The 18,999-nt window shown below is 36.7% G+C and overlaps 2 long non-coding RNA genes across 4 annotated transcripts; both read right to left on the minus strand.

The window, feature by feature from the left end:
* Nucleotides 1-1,007: 1,007 nt before the first annotated feature.
* Nucleotides 1,008-6,024, minus strand: LOC113281283. Of its 2 annotated transcripts, XR_003326008.1 has the most exons (4): nucleotides 5,794-6,024; nucleotides 5,571-5,700; nucleotides 5,264-5,332; nucleotides 1,008-4,813 (listed from the first exon to the last, which is right to left on the minus strand). It is a non-coding gene; the product is annotated as an uncharacterized LOC113281283 (long non-coding RNA). The 2 variants fall into 2 exon arrangements; XR_003326007.1 differs by having other exon boundaries at nucleotides 5,264-5,700.
* A 298-nt stretch (nucleotides 6,025-6,322) lies between these two features.
* On the minus strand, nucleotides 6,323-8,948 carry LOC113281282. Of its 2 annotated transcripts, XR_003326006.1 has the most exons (8): nucleotides 8,823-8,893; nucleotides 8,456-8,565; nucleotides 8,276-8,349; nucleotides 7,394-7,552; nucleotides 7,216-7,293; nucleotides 6,887-6,957; nucleotides 6,600-6,735; nucleotides 6,323-6,444 (listed from the first exon to the last, which is right to left on the minus strand). It is a non-coding gene; the product is annotated as an uncharacterized LOC113281282 (long non-coding RNA). The 2 variants fall into 2 exon arrangements; XR_003326005.1 differs by having other exon boundaries at nucleotides 8,456-8,948.
* Nucleotides 8,949-18,999: the final 10,051 nt, after the last annotated feature.

Below are 18,999 nucleotides of genomic sequence, written 5' to 3' on the forward strand. Positions count from 1 at the left end.
ATTTTTGTTGTACTAACATAACAATCCGTTGGCAGCCTATTCATGAGTATAGACTATTCTGCTCAATTTATGCCTAAGCATTTGCTAATAACTCTTGAAATAGTTTTTTTGGTCTTATGATAGTAGAATACTCTTGCCTATCCGTTGGAAAAAGTGGAAATTGTAAAACTATTTGAGTCAATGGAGATTTAGTATGCTCTCCTATATCAATATCCAGTTGTTTCATACCGGATTTCCAACTCAGTCTACCTTATGGAAATAGCATGATGTAGAGAAAGAGAAGGTATGCACTCCTCTTGAAAAGCGATTTGCATTGCTCATTCTTACAATGCATTCCGAAACTGATTTCACGTATAAATCTCTTCCTGTCTTGCCATTACATGACAGTTTATCAAAATTGTAGTAAAAGCTACAATGTTATCCTAATCCCGATGTTGCAAACATAACATTTTTTGACTCAACTTCAGTGAATATAAAGCCTATTATTATACAACTCGATGCATGTTTCAGAACGTGTAATGCATCATTTCATGTTTCCTACTGACAAAACGACCGTCTCTTATGCAAGTGTGTAACAACGACAATGCATCAATAAAACTTGACTACTCAACAGAATAACCCCGAATTCCTCCATTTTCCACAGAGAAGCAATTAGAATTCATCAAATCCAACCTTTTCCTTTTATCGCAGACTTTCTGACACCTTTCAACATCATCTAATATTCTAATATTCTAATGTTCTAATGCATGGGTCAGTTCTGCTATTAGTTCTGATCTCGTGTCTAAATTACTCACATATTTCCAATTTTGGTGCAATAAAAAAAAACTATTATATAAGAAAGTGAAACACTTGATGGATATATAGTTAAAAGTAACAGAATCCCCGTTATCACGCCTCCTCAACATCCATGGCCCCATTACCATTATGTTACAAAACATTTCGCACTTCAAGCTTCTTATCTAACAAATTCAGAAATGTCATTAAATAATCCCAAAAATAACTCTGCCATTGCATTAGATTGTTGTACAACTGAGAAAATGGGTAAAAAAAGAATCAACTCATAATACTGTAACGATTAATGATGTCTGAATATACCGGTATCTAAAGCATATAAGGGCAACTTCAAGTGTGACGCAGGGGCAATCAACTTTCAGCATATTCTCCTCCAGAGAAAACAATATTGGTATATGTTAGATAGAAAACAATGTGTAGAGATAAAAGGTTTTCTACATCTACACCTATGTCCATTATATACTGGTATCTAAAGCATGTAAGGTTCTGGTTTACTCGAATAACTATGATATCTGCCATTTGAGCTAAGACAACAAGAAGAGAATGTACCTGACACCCTTTTTATATACACACACATTTAACCATAACATTATGATCTTATAAGTATATACTTACCCTTTCTGAATCTCCATCATCCTCTCCAGCCATCTTTTAGCTCCTTAGTGAAACCCATAGTATACATTGATTCATACACAACAACCCCTTCAGCTGGTCTTAACAAAACCGTAACCTTCATGTACATCAGAATTGTTTGTAAGATTTCTTAGAAAGATGCAACTAACCTAATGTCTCCTGCTGGCAGTCTTCAACATGTTTTGGGAATCAGGTTAGCGCCCGAGTTTCCTAATAAGCGAATATGCCAAATATAGAAATTATGCTACATACATTTATGGTGGAACTGAACTCGTTCACTATGACAAAGATGCCAGAATCTTTGATGCTAAAGAAATTATGATATAAACCATGGAAAAAAAGAATATGTCACCCCCATAAAGTCGAAATAGATCGGACAAAAGCAGATTCACAAAACTAAATTAGATAAAGTCGGTGCAAATATTTATGGATAATTTATCTTACTTTAACTGCATCAACCCTTGTAGTATCGGATATATGCAACTGGGCTACTAATTATATCATTTGTCTAAGATGACCACCTCCCTCTATCTGTCTGGAATGTGACATCAGGTTAGTATATCTCCACAAATTTAAGCAGTTAATATACCCTGTTTTGTTTTATATGTCGACAGAATATGCATTGAAAACTTGCATTGATAGTAAAATATCTTCAACAACCTGAAGCAGAACAAACAGTAAAAGAATATACACCTTCTGGAATATTATCCAGAAGCTCTTGCAAGTATGTCGCAGTTTTTCACTATTTTCATTCGTTTCACTATGTTCTCTTTCATGCTTCATAAACATAATTTTATATACTTGATCAGTATACCCTAAGTAGGATTATCAATAGTTGTTAGGATAACAATTCAATGCTTTTCTCTTCCCTGAGTACAACCGTTGTTTAATTTTCTCTTCTTCATCTAAACAGAAAATAAGCCAAACGAAGAAGAAAAAAGGATATGATAACAATGCACACCTCCAATTCCTTCAGTTCAAAATCTGATTGCATGATAGGGCAATCAGAAGATAATCGGCCAGCTTTGGTCATTTGACTTCTGAAAAGACAAAGCTTCAGCGATATTTCCCTATATTGCTTTATCTATTAATCATACATGATTCCAATATCATTTGTCATTTGATATGTCTCTATGCTTATGCTTACATTAAAGAAGGTTAAAGAAGATAAGATGCGTTGTAGCCTAACCTAAAACAAAGGCATAGTAATTCCAAAGGTAAATAAATGACACAACATCAGTGCTATAAATATGCCCAGAAGAAATTTAACATTGAACTCGAAAAAGTAAAAAGAAAGAACTCCATAATTTTGAGAATACAAACCCGACCATGTCTACATCTGGTGTCTTATATTATCGCAAGGAGTCTTTAGAAACAAAATAACCAAGGATACCACTTATAATCATGGTCGCAGGAAGTGTAAAAACCCACTATTCATCATATGATGATATGGCTCTATGCTTATGCTCATGCTTAAATTAAAGTATGCTCCGATCTTATAATCTATATATATCCATTCATATCTCATTTCATTGTTGTCATTACTACTCTCTCTTTTTCTCTTTATGTAAACTACTATGTTATTAGTAATAGTCAATTAGTATCATTAAACGGCTCAATGGCCCCACTTAGCGATAAAAACAAATTGGTCTGGATTGGAAAATCCAGTTATACATTTATCAAACAAAACTATCAAAATTAATCTCTTCTTTCAGTGGAAGCGTCTCTAAGTTCTGATCTTAAATGGTCTTGCCATTTTATACCCTCTCTAGACTCAAATTTCCAGTAATGTCACTAACTGAATATCAATCTGTTGTCCATGAACATCATACAATGTGATTGATCATAGATCAAAAAACTCCTGCTAAAGTTGAAAATTCACTTACGGAAACAGTTCACTTCCCAGAGACCTAAAATAACTAAAGGAAGGAACAAATATTACATTTCAAAGCTGTGTCGATTTTAGCTTTCCCGAAACACATCCAATGGTATTGACCACGGTAGTCATTGATTTTTCGTTTACCAACTACTGCGAACTACAACTCATAAGTTTATTAATGAAAGGAAAACAGATCATTGATATTTAGTTCACCAACTACTGCGAACTACATAGTAAATTAAGACATCAACAAAAACCACTCATAAGTTTATTAATGAAAGGAACACAGATTGATTAGGAAAATGTACCTACAACTTCGATGAAGATTTTGACCTGCATAATAACCATAAATAGCCGCACTAATTCGTTGCATAATTAAGCCCTAAACAATCTATATAATACTCATCTGGACTCAGATGTGCTGCAGAAACTGAAAACTCGTCATAAAACTTTTTACGTAACACATAAAAAAATAAACCCGAATCTGTCTTTTAATAAAGCAACATAACAATGCATATGGTATACATCTTATGATTCAGGATTCATTTGAGACCAACAAAGATTTATAGAAGAATCCAACAGGTACTTGAGATCATATTCTTTCCTACAATTCCATACAAAAATTCATTCTTACATTGTGCATGTGACTATAAGTTACTGCTCGATGGAAGAAAAGATGTAAGCAGACGTGCTAATATTGAAAGGTGCAATGAAGGATTGCCTACATTTTGCACCCAATAAATGAAATGATTATTTGTACGAAAAAAACCGAAGTTCTGAGCTCACAGAGCTTAAAAAGATAGTAATACCTGACCATCTACTTGCTACCTAACATGCAAAATAAAACGTCTATAAAAATGATCTTTGGTAGTGCAATATTTTAAGAAGAATTTATGACCCTTATATTTCCAGTCACTGAGTTACCAAATCATTTGAATATCTATTACATGTCTAAGAACAATAAGATCTAAACACTAAGAACAGTAAGACTACACTAAACATCAAGATGATAGAAGCCATTTAACGTATTGCTAACAACCTAGTGGATGGCACATAATAAATAAAAATCAACTTTTGACAGAATTTCCAAACGCATTCACAAATAGGCTCATATACACTACATTCTTACAAATAAAATCTACGAAGACAGACTCCCATCAAGTGGCACCAAAGGTCCCTATAGGCTATAGTGTTGTGAAACAATCGCCCAAATCGCAACCTAATTGTGAGTTTTAAGTTAAATACTAATCAAATTTCTCAAGTACTGACCGACCTGCATTGCATAAATCTTACTGTGGATATCCTCCAAGATAGATACAAACAAAACACCAACTTTTCTAAATAAGAATGAACCCAAACAAAAAAGATTGTTAAAGTTTGGTATTCCAAAACACGGTAGGATTTTCAATGGAATTAGTGGAAATAATACCTGCAACTTGCATCCGCGGGAATAAGAATAGACAATACAGCATTCAATTGTCTCAAAATCGAATTTCTCTTTGCGTTTTCCTAGCAAAAAGGAAAAAGAGAGAGTTAGGTTATTATTAAAAAAAAAAAAAATTCAGGATATAACCTACACTAACAGATATCATACATTTAATCAGTAAGAAAACTAAACTTATTCAGTTAATAGTGTTGCCAAAAATACTGCAATTGTATTTTCCTATGCAATCTCATCCATGTCATCCATGATGGAGAATATTCACATAACAACTTGTGGCACTAAGTTGTGGTGCCGGCGTATCTTATTTCCAATATCAAATGGACAATAGTGGGGACCCTAAAGCAGGCCAATAACACTAACTACTTAGTTAACATGAAACTATAAACGTTATCAATTATAACTATAGCAATCCGGTGGCGATCGTTCCGTAACAAGCCCAATCAGAAAGCAGAAGTGCATAATAAAGGTACCATAGCCATAGCCTCTGAAAAAACTACCCGAGGAATTTGAAATACCTCAGCGAGAAGTTATGTCGGTCTCCGACCTGTCTCAGCCGCAGCCAATGCTCCCACCGGATTCCCGTGCTGAAAAAGCCAAACTAATATGATTTTCCACATCCCCACAAAGAATAATAAGATCTGATTAATCCAAAAGAAGTCCTTCAACCAAAATGACCATAAAAAGGATAATCTTTCTGCCATCTAACAACAAAAGATACCGAAGCACTTGTAAAGATCAAAATTCATCACGTCACTGTCTTTAGAAGATTAAAAAATCTGTTTTATTGAACACTAATGTTTCACTTTGGTATTTTTGACTCACCTAGGATTTGCAATGACGATATCCTTTGGCACCATTAGCACGTGAATATGAAAACGAATTACCTGGTGTCATAGACCCCGGAAATTATTACTGATGTATTACACCACCCAATAACCAAGAGAGTATCGTCCTACAAGTACAAAGAAAGATATAAGCATGAACCTACCACAAATATATTCTCACAAATATGTATAATATTTACAGGTGAATCTATTTAACCTACCATCTAGGTGAAATAATAAGACCTTGAGTGTTGGGTTCTTGTTTGTCCACCGGACCTCACCCCATAGCCCTTGCAGTTAAAGAGAAATTGTGCAAATTGAGATCCCCAGATAACATTGAGCAATGTCCATGCCTAAGCTCCACAATCAAACGATCAATCAATATAAGTAACCGATGCACACATAATATCAAAGTATATTTTAAATGACAAACTCAGAACGATTAAGAAAAGAACAAACTACGCTTCTAAGATGATTCAGGAGTTGAGACCTATTTTCTAACAGTATAAAGAACGCTTTCCAAGTTATTTTTAACTCTACAGTGCAAACACAATCACTTCATAATAATATATTTCATCAAGTAATACAAAATTCAGAAATTGATACAGAACAAACTAAGACCAACCTAATACAATGGTCAATGCTATAGTTTGCTTCGAAAATGAAACCGATAATAAAAACAATTTCGTTAGTGTGCGAGAATCAATTTTCACCACTATCCGAAATTGGTTAGTGCGTGAGAATCAATTACAATATAACCGATATGTAACTTGCATGTCTATCACCAAATTACCAAAGGGAATCCTGACATAGAGGAAACCGAAGGAGATAGAGGAAAACCGGAGGTGCTGCTGGTGTTATGCTCCCTTTATCTGCAACCCTGAAGACTTTGAATTGAGAGGTGTCCTTATTGACAGCAAAGAAACAAAAACTCTTGTATCCAAAGCAAGTGGGAATAAAAATATGAACCTAAAAATTCAAAAGAAGACAGAATTAAATCACAAGAAGCAAAACGAAGTTGTCGTACCGTCTCCAAGCCCAAAACAGCTTATTGAGATGCCCTTCTTGATAGGAATAAGAGTTTCACCAATAACCGATACCACTCTTTCGTAATTGTTGAGTTTGTTTGGGTTCTGAAAGTCAATCTTACATACGTTCTTCTCCTTCAATAAAATCACAAAAACAAATAAAAACTTAATATAAAGAAAATAAATCTTGTACTACAGAAAAACCAAAATCTATAAGGGTTTAGTTTGTTTATCTGGGTTATTGGTACTAAAACCAAAAACCAAATTTTAATTGACAATCTAATACCTTTGGCTCTAGACATTGAATTTCTTTGTATCTTGGATTGCTATTTCCCTCTTTTCCAATTCCTATAGCATCTGCAGACAAAAATTCTGTCAGGCACGCACATCTTACATTACATAAATAACTGAAAGTTAATGCAATCTTTACTAAAATAGAATGTGGTTTCATCCGCTTTTCTCAATGTACTTTCGAAGTCTATGAAGTCGAACTTGTGTTTTGGAAATCCTGGGCTATCGTTGTCTAACCGTTGTACTTTAGTGAATTTGTTGAACAACGGAACATGTTCGTGGTGAAAAATTCTAGAGTTTCTCTTCGGATCTGATAGCGTAAACCTTTCAATGGATTATGTCTCCTTCGACCAACTGGGTCTTGAATATTCCTATGAGATCCTTTGATATCTTTGCAAGCATCTGAGTTTTCAATGACATGTAGTACACTTAATTTCAGCACAGTAACAACATATAGACTGTAATCCAACAAATCCTAAGTTGTGGAGGATTTTTTTCTTACCTTCTCATCCATCATATGCATATCCATGCCATACACTTCAATGGATTACGGTTGCCAGAATTCCAGGCTTTAGAATCCTTGTCTTGATCATCTTTTGACGAGCCTTTAGAGGATCAAGGTAATCAAACAGGGGATAGTCCATCTTTGCCGGTGTATTTCCTATGCATTAGAGAACAAAAATGAGAGTAAGATCATTATACGCCAACACACGCTGAACCAACAATGTCTACACATGCAAGTGATTATACATAGAATACAATCATCACAAACCTTGACGAGTAATATGGACAGTCATCTGAGACATAATTAGCGGCATAAGTGTTTGTCTGGCCTGTTTACCATTGAATCAAAACATAGCTCTGTGACCAAATCTTACAGGTAAATATAAAATGGAGAGAAGCATATCTCAAGACTGTATTAAAACTCGCATGAGCTTTCTTGTAAATTCCTTCATAATTGCAAGAGCATTGTTGCTTACGCATTATACAAAGCATAATTTATGTGCTATAAGATATTATAGAAGTAGAGAGTCCAGGAAAAATAATCTACCGTCACTTTTTCCTCTTAAATCAGTTGGCCGTACTCTATGAGACATCATGTGCGTTATGGAACAACATCTATTTTATTTGGGAAAAAAATGGAACCTTATGCATCTTGCAAAACAAATTTTAAAAATTCACCAACAGATTTTAATCGGTCAGGGTGCACAAAATCAACCTCCATATAATGAGAAATGAACTCCCAAGTTCAACAGGTTTGCTTTTCTCCCAGAAAACAATCCCCAAATAAGGACATCATATAAGATTCCACACAATCACTTAATGGTTCCATAATATATAAATAAAACCTCTCTATGCCCTAGGAATTATGCTGATGGATTACCTTTTGGTTGCTCTTGCAGCATCTTTTCAATTACGTCTTCTCAATCTGCATCCTACCTCTTCGTTTTTCTCAGCCTTAATTAACAGAACAAAAAACATAATAAGCCCATGTTTGGATACTAAAATATAAGCTATTAATAATAAGTTTAATCCAATAACTAATCTCAAGAAGAAAACTGACCTTGAATGGGAAAGAAGCCTCTCCTTTAGAGATGGTTTCAGCACTCCGTTCCTTCAAGTTTCAACAGTGCAACATGCTAAGAATTCCCTCAAGTTTCAGTAAACGGCATCCTAAAATTTGAATATATTCTTATTAGGACCGTTAATGGATGAGAATGAGCAGTAGAAAACCCCAGATTTTGCAAATCCAAGAAAACCCTAACTCTGCCCAAACCTAAGACCCTAAATTGTAACAATTTTACAAATCTTATTAGAACCTATAGAAAGGAGTAACTAAATAATTCGAAATAAAAACGAATCCAAGCCCAGGATATCACGGAAGAAATTGATAATTTGGGGTTTGTTGCAGTAGATTTTGAGATCCAAACCTCTTAAAAGAACTACAATATCTTCCTCTTGAAGCGAGAAACAGTAATAAAAATAACAATAAACATACCAAACAAAACTGAACTGGAAAAATTAAACAAAACAGACATTAGAGAAATTTGTACTGTAAGGTGTCCGATGTGTTTTCAGAGAGGAGAGAGAAGAATAGGAAAAGACATGACAGATAAAATGCATCGGCTCGGATGATCCATCTATTGAATCGGGAATTTACCTAAAAGTGTGACTGAAATGTGCATTTCTTCCAAAAGTGTGACCAATTTGAAAATTCTTCCAAAAGTGTGACCATGACCGGTCAACGGACATGTATGCCCTAGTCTTTTACGGAAATACCGGATTTTGTCCTCAGATGTGTACATATCAACAACATATGTGTACACATCGGGTAAGTATGTGTAGACACCCCTTCATGGATGTGTACATATAGACACACTGATACCCCACCATTTTTTACTGATGTGTAGATATTATATGTAGACATCCAGAATCTAGACGTAATCATATGTTGGATAAGAGTGCGCATCCATGTTTCGAAGTCTAGACATCGGACACTATTCATAAAATATGTGGACATCAGGATATAAATATGTGGACATCAGCTACAATATGTGGACATCAACTATGAATATGTGTACATCAAGCTATCCATGTGTAGACATCGGGCTATAAAGGGTACCTTGGGTATTAGGTAAAGTCAGTCACACTTTTGGAAGAATTTTCAAGTCAGTCACACTTTTGGAAGAAATGCACATTTCAGTCACAGTTTTGTGTATTTCCTCTATTGAATCAATCTATTGATACAGAGAACAACTAAAACTCAATCGGATAATATCTGATGATCCATCTATGGAATCAACAATATTATAACATGCAATTTGTTCCCCACCTTGGGGCATGCTGGACATGCTACAGTAACCCAAAAACAACAAAATCATCAAGATCAACGGCATAACAAGAGAACCCCATTGGTAAACTTGCATAACTTCAACACTGAAATGTATGGTGAGCCTGATATTATGTAACACAATAAACTAAATGGAAATAGCAAATCATATTACCTCCGAAGTTAAATCCATGCATCTTACAACAACTAATCAAGCCACTTTATGTCCAAACTGCAAGTAAAAGTTAACTGATCAAGTAAGAAATCTCACCGTGTAAGAATCCTTTAGAGCAGTTTCTGTTTTTGAGAATCAAATTCAAAACTTATGCAATTGACAATCTTAATACCTGGCTACGATCCACACAACAAAATAATCTCAAATTAGATCAAATCAAAAACCTAGATAACATTCAAACAAATCAAGTTTCTACTCCATGGTCAAAAATTGTCAGAGGGAAATGTATTAACACAGAAACAACCACAGCATCTATCTACGTACTTCTGGTCTTGTGCATTCCCCTATTACGAATGTGAAGAATATCATATAAATGTTGTATTTGAGTGTTTGTGCTTAATTCTATAGCACTTTCTAAACATGAATACGACAAACAATTACATGCGTAATGGAGCTACTAAATTCTTTTTCTCCGTCCTCTTTCTCAAAATTATAAGCTAGGACAACCAAAGCATCACCATAGGGTGCAATTCCTGAAATGGCCACATTCCTTTAGGTAGCATTGGTGCCTGATAGACACATTTTGGTGTCTAAATTGTCCTCAATGTCTGTTTTTTTTGAACTCGATTTTTGTACTAATATTGTGTTTTTATGTATTTTTAGGAAATAAATATTGTTGGAAAATTCGGCTCGAAAAGTTGCTCGGAGCACCCCCCGGAGGACATTTGTTATACGGATTCTCACTTTGGATAAGGGGTAACCTAATTACTAAGGGGCACCCCATTTCTAGGCAGCTGCTAAACGCACCCCAGAACCGGATAGGGGGCAACCCATCTTCTTCATTTCAAATTCATTTTTTGGCGGGAAGAAGAGTTCACTCCTGGCAGTTTTCTCGAACGGATTTTGGATGGGTTAGAGGTAGACTAAATTGCTGAAACTTCATGGGTGGACGTGATATAGCCTAAAAGGCTTGGTATGGGCCTTTGGTTCGATCCAATTTGGCTGGATATTCCGCGAGAAGCAAGCAGAGCTACACGTTCGTGGGAGATTTTTTCACGGGATTTGCTATGAATTATGTGTGCTGCTGGGACTCTAATTCGTGTACTGAACGTGTATGGAGGACTCTTAGTTGCGATAGACGCGTGAAGGAAGTAAAGAAGGATATAAAACCATAATTTTGGAAATAATATATTCCCGAGTAATGGATTTGCTGTGAGAGAATTTGGAGACATTACTGCGAGATATTTTGGTCCTATGGAGTATATATAGGGTGATGGGGACTCAGAAAGGCGAGAGGGAGAGTTAGGGAGACTTTAGAAGACAACAAAGGCGAGAAATCAAAGTTGCAGAGAACTCCATTGTTGCTGCTGGTGAAGAACACACGAAGAACAACGACCCACACGAAGAACAACGACCCACAGAGAACCGTCGTTTATGCTACAGTGGAGCGGCAGACTTATTTGCACAGTAACAGCGACACTAGGGCATACTTATTTGCACAGTAACAGCTACACAAACCTTATATCGTTCTTTGTAACAGTTTGGTTTGTAACAGAAATAATTGTTACAAACCCGGTTTAAGCATTATTTCTCCCATTTTCTTCATTTGTAAACCCCTTGAGCAATAAAAATGATTTTTGAGCGTGTTTCCAACATGATGATGAGCTAATTCTCCCACAACCAAGGCAGTGAGGAAGCTATTTACGCATGAATAATTGGTAATCATTTATTTCCTCTAATTTATAATTCACTCAATCACTGCTTTTGCAGAGTTTTTAATTGTTTGCAAAAATTTTCTTCATTAGTTGTGATTCAATTAGATAGGTTATGCTTTGTTTAGATAATCTATGCTTAGGGATGCAATTAATTTTTGAGAATTTTTTAGATTATTTGTGAATTAAGAAATAAGAGTCTTAAAATATAATTAGAGTTTTGGATTGTTTATCATAATTTATTCATGTGTAATGGTGAAATCAGTGTCTTGGTTGTTTTCTAATATCTTGAAGTCAATTTTGTAATAAGTTTTCTTTGTTTTTAAATTTTTATTAAGTCTAAAATTCATTGCCTTCACAAGTCTTAAAACAACCCTTTTATCACTATCTATAACAACTTTGAGAACACATCAAAACCTCCCCCAGGTTTTGGTTATGCTAAGAACTCTTCAGGTCAACCCCAGTATCAGAACCCTTCGGATAAAAAGATCACAAGTTTAGAAGACACTCTAGCATCGTTTATTAAAAACTCTGATAAGATCAACCTAATGGTTGCTCAAGGGATAGAAGAAAGTAAAAATATAGGTTATGCCAACTCCCAAGCTATTTCTGAGTTAAAAAACCAGGTTAGTCAGATAAATGAATCTTTGAGGGAAAAAGGTAAGTTTCCTAGTCAAACTCAACCCAATCCTAAAGAAGAGAAATCGTACAATCATGTGAACTGTATTACAACCCTTAGGAGTGGAGAGAAAGTTGACAATAAGGTTGCCATGCCTGATAGTGAACATGTTGTAGTTCATCCTGCTGAGCCCGGCTTTGTTCCCAGAGCCCCGTTTCCCCAGCTGCTAGTTCCAACTAAGAGAGAGTCGAACTTTAATGATATATTGGAGGTTTTTAAGCAGCTTACTATCAACCTACCATAGTTGGATGCGATTAAGCAGATTCCCGCTTATGCTAAGTTTCTTAAGGACTTGTGTACACGAAAGCGTAAGCTTAGTGTCCAAAAGAAAGCCTTCCTAGCTAGTCACGTGAGTTCCATTATTCAGAATACCACTACTCCTAATAATAAAGACCCAGGGTCCCCTACCATTTCTTGCACAATAGGTAAATACCGTGTTGAGAAAGCTTTGCTTGACTTAGGAGCCAGTGTCATTTTACTTCCATACCATGTGTACCTCAAGCTAAGAATTGGTGATATGAAACCTACCCAGATGACACTTCAGTTAGCTGATAGGTCCGTTAAAATTCCTCGTGGTGTGATCGAGGATGTTCTTATTGAGGTTGACAAGTTTATTTATCCAGTGGATTTTGTTATCCTAGATACCCAACCTGTCCCTGACCCAGAGAACCAGATACCAGTGATTTTAGGTCGCCCATTTTTAGCAACATCCAATGCGATCATTAATTGTCGAACTGGTATTATGAATTTGTCTTTTGGTAATATGACTATTGAGCTGAACGTCTTTCATATTAGTAAGCTACCCTATGAACTAGATGACTCGAGCATAGAAGAGGTAAACATGATAGGAACATTAGTCGAGGAGTCATTATCAAACACTTTGTTAGAAGATCCGTTAGAGAAATGCCTATCTCACTTTGGGATTGATTTCGATGATGATAATGTGATTAATGAGGTGAATGCTTTGTTAGATTCAACCCCTTTGTTATACATTAGTAATGGATGGAAACCTAAGTTCGAACCACTACCAGTTTCTAAGTCTACCCTCGTTCCTTCGTTAGAAGAGCCTCCTAAGTTGGACCTAAAACCATTGCCAGATACCCTGAAGTATGTGTTTTTAGGCCCGTCTGAAACTTTACCTGTGATTGTTGCTTCTGACTTGGATAGTGATTAGGAAAGTAGGCTAGTGATTGTCCTTCAAAACAACAAGGAAGCTTTAGGGTGGACCATAGCAGACATTAAGGGTATAAGTCCTACTGTTTGTATGCATCAGATCTATTTAGAGGAAGATACCAAACCTTCTAGGAGAGATGCAACGAAGACTAAACCCTAATATGAAAGAAGTAGTTCGAACCGAGGTTCTTAAGCTGTTAGATGCAGGCATTATCTACCCCATTTCAGACAGTAAGTGGGTCAGCCCCGTTCAGGTTGTTCCCAAGAAATCCGGTATTACTGTAGTCCAGAATGATAACAATGAGTTAATCCCGACCCGAGTGACCACGGGTTGGCGTGTTTGTATTGACTATAGGAAATTGAACAAGGTCACTAGGAAGGACCACTTTCCCCTTCCCTTATCGACCAAATGCTAGAGAGATTAGGACATAGTCATTACTGTTTTCTAGATGGCTACTCAGGCTACAATCAGATCGTTATTGCCCCAGAAGACCAAGAAAAAACTACTTTTACTTGTCCCTTTGGTACCTTTGCGTATAGACGCATGCCTTTCGGGCTATGTAACGCCCCTGCGACTTTTCAGCGTTGCATGATGAGCATATTTTCCGATATGGTAGAAAAGTTTTTAGAGGTCTTTATGGATGATTTTTCAGTGTTTGGTTCGTCTTTCGATGAGTGCTTGCATTTGTCATTAGTGTTGACTAGGTGTAAGGAAAAGAATCTAGTGCTTAATTGGGAGAAATGTCATTTCATGGTTCGATCAGGAATTGTCTTAGGGCATATCGTATCTTCTAAGGGTATAGAGGTAGATAAAGCCAAAGTTGACCTTATCAAGACTTTACAGGTCCCAAAAACCGTAAGAGATATTAGGTCATTCTTAGGGCATGCAGGTTTTTATCGTCGATTCATTAAGGATTTTAGCTTGATTTCTAGACCTCTTTGCAACTTGCTTGCAAAAGATGTTAAGTTTGTCTTTGATGATGCTTGTTTAGAGGCTTTTGAGAAGCTTAAGACTTTACTCACTACCGCCCCCATAGTCCAGGCACCCAACTGGAACTTACCCTTTGAGATCATGTGTGATGCTTCAGATTATGCTATTGGTGTTGTGCTAGGTCAGCGAGAAAACAAATTACTTCATGTGATTTACTATGCTAGCAAAACTCTGAATGATGCCCAGTTGAACTATACCACTACCGAGAAGGAACTGTTAGCCATTGTGTTTGCCTTAGACAAGTTTAGACCCTATCTCTTAGGTTCTAAGATCGTCATATATACTGATCATGCTGCTTTGAAATATCTTTTGTCTAAGAAGGATACGAAACCTAGATTGATTAGGTGGATACTTTTGTTGCAAGAGTTTTCTCCAGACATTAGAGAAAAAGGGTGCCGAAAATGTAGTAGCAGACCACTTGTCTAGGCTAGTTGTTGATTCCCATGATGAATCCCTTCCTATAAGGGATAGTTTTCCTGATGAACAATTGTTCTTTGTTACCCAACACCTTGGTATGCGAATATAGTGAATTATCTTGTTACTGGTCGAATGCCCCAACATTGGGGTAAACAAGATCGTTCTAGGTTTTTAGCCGAGGTTAAGCACTTCTTTTGGGATGATCCTTATTTGTTTAAGTATTGTCCAGACCAGATTATTAGGAGATGTATACCTGAGAGTGACCAGTCCAGTATTATTTCCTTTTGTCATGATCATGCTTGTGGGGGTCACTTTAGTGCTAAGAAGACTGCTGCTAAGATATTGCAGTGTGGATTCTATTGGCCTTCGTTGTTTAAAGACTCCCATAGTTACTGTGTTACTTGTGAGCGTTGCCAGAAATTAGGAACCATTTCCCGTAGGAACATGATGCCCTTGAACCCTATTTTAGTTGTTGAGGTCTTTGATGTGTGGGGTATTGACTTTATGGGTCCGTTTCCTAATTCTTTTGGTAACCTATACATCCTTGTCGCCGTAGACTATGTCTCTAAGTGGATTGAGGCGGTTGCGTGTAAAACCAATGACCATAGGGTTGTGATTGAGTTCTTGAAAAATAATATACTTACACGTTTTGGTACACCGCGAGCTATAATTAGTGATGGAGGGTCGCACTTTTGTAATGGACCTTTTAGGCTTCTGATGAAGAAATATGGTATTACACATAAGGTAGCTACCCCGTATCATCCGCAGACTAGTGGTCAGGTAGAGGTTTCCAATAGGGAGATAAACGTATATTAGAGAAAACAGTTAATCCTAATCGGAAAGACTGGTCGTCTAGGCTTACTGATGCCTTATGGGCTTACCGTACTGCGTTTAAGACCCCCATTGGAATGTCGCCTTATCGGCTTGTGTATGGCAAGGCATGTCATTTACCTGTTGAGTTAGAACATAGAGCTTATTGGGCTGTTAAGCACTAAATTTTTCACTTGACAAGGCAGGAGCCCATAGGAAACTCCAGCTCAATGAGTTGGACGAGATTCGTATAGATGCTTACGATAGTGCGAAGGAGTATAAGAACAAAATGAAACTTGTGCATGATAGAAATATTTTACGGAAGTCATTTTCTCCAGGTCAAAAAGTTCTTCTGTATGATACCCGTTTACATCTTCCCTGGGAAGTTACGTTCTCGGTGGACGGGTCCTTTTATTGTTCGCACTGTCTTTCCTCATGGAGCTGTTGAAATTGAGACACCGGATGGTAGTAGTTCTTCGAAGGTTAACGGTCAGAGATTGAAACCCTTTTTAGAGCCCTTTCCTACAGGTGATGTTGAGGAGGTCCCTCTGGAGGACCCTGTTTACCCTTGATTGACCATCGAGGAAGTTGTATGTTGTATATTAGTTTTTGATTTTCTTCACCCAGGTACTATCTTTCCAACTTCCTCGTGTTATTTTACTTTTGGTATTGCTCTTTCATTAGAAACATTGAGGACAATGTTAGATTTAAGTTTGGGGGTGGGGAAGAACTTTTTAGTTGCACTTTTGAAACTTCTAGCGTCACATGGTATCCGGTTAGCTAAGTTTACATACTGTTTCTCACCGAAAAGATAGAAATTGGAATGCTAGGGATAACAACCTTTTGAGACATTATAGAAAAAGACATTGAGATCCTTGAAATTCAGGAGAGAACTTGTTCCTTTTAGAGGGTAACCGTGATGGACCTAACCATACATGATGGAAAGGCAAGTAGGTCAGGAAATGCCAGAAAGACAAAGCAACCTCACAATGTAGTCTTAGTTACTGGATTGCGACTCTCTCTCAGTAGAAACTTATCATCATCAACAAGCGGAGCGACATCAAAATCTATGAAGAAAGTTGAAGACGTTTTAGGTTTAGAAGCAACAATAGAAAAGAATAATTCAAAAATCAAGTTGAAGTTATAAGAGCAAATGATATAAGTTGTTAGAATCCATGATACCAAGACATCACAAGTTGCGAAGATCCAAGTTTTGAAAGTCCTTCTCTCATGGCCATGTAAATTGTTGTCTTGTAATTTTTGTTCAAAAAAAAAAAAAAAAAAAAAAAAAAAATAAAAAAAAAAAAAAATCATCGTTACGTTTTGTTCAATAAGGCCAAAGGGAAGTAGAAATTTATAAGTCAAGCAAGAAATCGAAGAGAAGAGTTAATTGTCAAGGTTCTATGAGGTTCGATAGTTTATCATCAACAGTTGAAGACCGAAGAAGACGTTGTTTCTACTGAGCACTATGAGAGAGTCGAAGAAAGATACATTTGGTTGCTTTGTAGTCCGCTTTCAATCTGGCACAAGATCTTTCTAGCACTGGTTTAACTCATCACACGTAATTAGTCCAGCTGTGTAGCAGATGTCCCTCTCATCTTTATCTCTCTCCTAATCTTATCCAGCTGTAAAGCAGCGGACGCATCTTACAATGTTTATCTAGCTGTGTAGCGGATATCTCTTTATCTAGCAGTGTTGCGGATGTGTCTCCCCTTTTCTTCAGTCAGCTTTAGAGCTGACACCTTTAATTTCTCTGGCATTCTAGTTACTTGGAGATAGGTTGAGAATTTGTATGTCCTCATAGCTCTTTGGATACTTGTGACCAATTAGAAGTCATGGTTTTGTGGGTACACCTCTGGTAAACCCTCCCGAGATTAACTCGGTTTTGTTTTTTTATTAGTTTTGCTCGAGGACTAGCAAATAATAAGTTTGGGGGTATTTGATAGACACATTTTTGTGTCTAAATTGTCCTCAATGTCTGTTGGGAACTCGATTTTTGTACTAATATTGTGTTTTTATGTATTTTTAGGAAATAAATATTGTTGGAAAATTCGGCTCGAAAAGTTGCTCGGAGCACCCCCGGAGGACATTTGCTATACGGACCCTCACTTTGGATAAGGGTAACCTAATTACTAAGGGGCACCCCATTTCTAGGCAGCTGCTAACCGCACCCCAGAACCGGATAGGGGGCAACCCTTCTTCTTCATTTCAAATTCATTTTTTGGCGGGAAGAAGAGTTCACTCCTGGCAGTTTTCTCGATCGGATTTTGGATGGGTTAGAGGTAGACTAAATCGCTGAAACTTCATGGGGGACGTGATATAGCCTAAAAGGCTTGGTATGGGCCTTTGGTTCGATCCAATTTGGCTGGATATTCCGCGAGAAGCAAACAAGCTACACGTTCGGGGAGAGTTTTTCACGGGATTTGCTATGAATGTGTTGTGCTGGGACTTAATTCGTGTACTGAACGTGTATGGAGGACTCTTAGTTGCGATAGACGCGTGAAGGAAGTAAAGAAGGATATAAAACCATAATTTTGGAAATAATATATTCCCGAGTAATGGCTTTGCTGTGAGAGAATTTGGAGACATTACTGCGAGATATTTGGTCCTGTGGAGTATATATAGGGTGATGGGGACTCAGAGAGGCAGAGGGAGAGTTAGGGAGACTTTAGAAGACAACAGAGGCGAGAAATCAAAGTTGCAGAGAACTCCATTGTTGCTGCTGGTGAAGAACACACGAAAACACACGACACACCACAGAACCGTCGTTTATGCTACAGTGGAGCGGCAGACTTATTTGCACAGTAATAGCGACACTAGGGCAGACTTATTTGCACAGTAACAACTACACAAACCTTATATCATTCTTTGTAACAGTTTGGTTTGTAACATAAATAATTGTTACGCACCCGGTTTAAGCATTATTTCTCCCATTTTCTTCATTTGTAAACCCCTTGAGCAATAAAAATGATTTTTGAGCGTGTTTCCAACATGATGATGAGCTAATTCTCCCACAACCAAGGCAGTGAGGAATCTATTTACGCATGAATAATTGGTAATCATTTATTTCCTCTAATTTATAATTTATAATTCACTCAATCACTGCTTTTGCAGAGTTTTTAATTGTTTGCAAAAAAATTCTTCATTAGTTGTGATTCAATTAGATAGGTTATGCTTTGTTTAGATAATCTATGCTTAGGGATACAATTAATTTTTGAGAATTTTCCAGATTATTTGTGAATTAAGAAATAAGAGTCTTAAAATATAATTAGAGTTTTGGATTGTTTACCATAATTTATTCATGTGTAATGGTGAAATCAG

The sequence above is a fragment of the Papaver somniferum genome, chromosome 5 (assembly GCF_003573695.1).
Source record: "Papaver somniferum cultivar HN1 chromosome 5, ASM357369v1, whole genome shotgun sequence".
NCBI lineage: Eukaryota > Viridiplantae > Streptophyta > Magnoliopsida > Ranunculales > Papaveraceae > Papaver > Papaver somniferum.